Source organism: Betta splendens, chromosome 14 (assembly GCF_900634795.4).
Source record: "Betta splendens chromosome 14, fBetSpl5.4, whole genome shotgun sequence".
NCBI lineage: Eukaryota > Metazoa > Chordata > Actinopteri > Anabantiformes > Osphronemidae > Betta > Betta splendens.
The window spans coordinates 3,224,468-3,226,392 of NC_040894.2; the positions used below are offsets into that span (position 1 = coordinate 3,224,468).

The following is a 1,925-nucleotide window of genomic DNA, read 5'->3' on the forward strand; positions in this document are numbered from 1 at the left end:
TCTTTGTTCTCAGTTTTTCTCCCTGTTTTCTTGTTCTGTCATGTTTTAACCATTTGGACTCATTCAGCTTCTCTACAGGATGTAGAACTATGTAACGCGACTGGCTGTAGTTACAGGACGAGTGTCCAGTGAGAGTGAGGAGGTGCTAACATAAAGAAATGTGTGTCCTGTTGGAGTTTTGAGCATAAACGTATTCGATCATGTTATGGTTTGGACATTTTGAGAAACATTTGATTTTCTGATTTTGGAAATCAGATTTGTGAAATTGCAAACACATCTGTGATGATTGAAAAAGCAACCCTTGACCTCGATTGGGTGAAAGCAGCCTGACGTCACATCCAACATCTGACTGCTGCCTGTGTCATGGAGGTGCAGGGTCACACTAGAAGACATGAGTTTACTAAATACTGTAACAGGCCGTAGAGGAGCCCTTCACACACGGGGACCAGTGTTCTAGTTTAGGGCCTGTTTGTTGTTTTTTATTTCTCTAACTGCCTTTACCATCATATGCTGGAAAACATTATGCCTCGTTCTGAACCAGGCAGCGCTCGGCTCAGAGATACGTGACCTTCGCGAGTGGAGAATGCATGACAGGAACTTCACAGGAAGAGAAAAGGTCAGCCAACGGGAACATGAGAGTGCCAACAGAGCTAAAAGAAAACATCGAGCCATGGTGAGACATGCCGAGATCCCCAGCCCCCGAAGACACGCACACGTATATGCACGCACACACGCACGCACACATGCACGCACGCACACACGCACGCACGCACGCACACACGCACGCACACACGCACGCACACACGCAAACACAGGTACGCTAGCACACACACACACACACACACACCTATGCACGCACACACACACACACACAGGTACGCTAGCACGCACACACACACACACACACACACACACACACACACACACACAGGTACGCTAGCACGCACGCACACACACACACACACACACGCACGCACCCGCGTACGCTAGCACGCACACACACACACACACACACAGGTACGCTAGCGTGAGCGTGAGGCTGCTGAGTTGATGTGTTGATGATGGGTTGCCACGGTGATCCGTCTCGTTGCTCTTAATATTGACTAAACAGATGTATGTTAACGGGCAGGAAAGGGGGACGTGAGCAGGTGAGAGTCGCGGAGGAGTGAGTCAGAGCCAACGAGTGTGTCGGCGGATTTAGTCGAGTGACATCTGACTTGAGTCGATCACAAGCAGCCTCTTCGCTCCGTCCGGCGCTGGACGGACTTCGTGACCGCTGCTTGTGTCCAGTCTGCAGAACGTGAGTGCGTTTCTTCACGTACAGGTGGTTCTGTTTGACCCAGAGGCTTTAAAGGAGAGAGGCTCATGTTGTATCTCACAATCTTTTGCTAAATTCACCACTTCTGTTTTCCTCGAACCTTTAAGTCAAACAGAGTCACCGTTGTGTGCAGTCACATTGATTTGTGCCCGTGGTCCATGAACAGATGCACACAAACAAAGGTGGATCGGCACAGAACATCACGAACACCCGGCGTGAACAGGCGCGATGAACAAAGGCCTGGGAACAGACAAGCACAGTGACTTCCTGTGAAATCATACCTGTTACATAACTCCCACTGCAGCCTCTCTGTTTGTGCGTTCGGCCGCTGCTGTGTTTGTTCCGACTGAGGAGAAACTGGAGCGCGGAGTGACCAGCGGACGGGTGAATGAAGGAGCTTTAACCTGGACCTCCGCTCAGGACAGGGTTTTAAACATTTGCGTATTAAATTCTTGTGTCTGTTGTGTTCAGACGCTGCCTCCTTCTTTTTCTATTCTGATTGGTACCATTCTCTGTCTGTTTAGTTGTTTTGGTTCATTTGTGCATTAAAGCCTCTTTTTGTCATCAAGCATCACTGAGGATCTCTTACATTATTTGTTGTACTTTT

The 1,925-nt window shown here is 48.9% G+C and overlaps 1 long non-coding RNA gene across 1 annotated transcript; it reads left to right on the forward strand.

Moving 5' to 3' along the window:
• The first annotated feature begins 550 nt into the window (after positions 1 to 550).
• Positions 551 to 1,856, forward strand: LOC129602961 (uncharacterized). The gene is made up of 3 exons (XR_008692463.1): positions 551 to 673; positions 1,130 to 1,300; positions 1,485 to 1,856. It is a non-coding gene; the product is annotated as an uncharacterized LOC129602961 (long non-coding RNA).
• Positions 1,857 to 1,925: the final 69 nt, after the last annotated feature.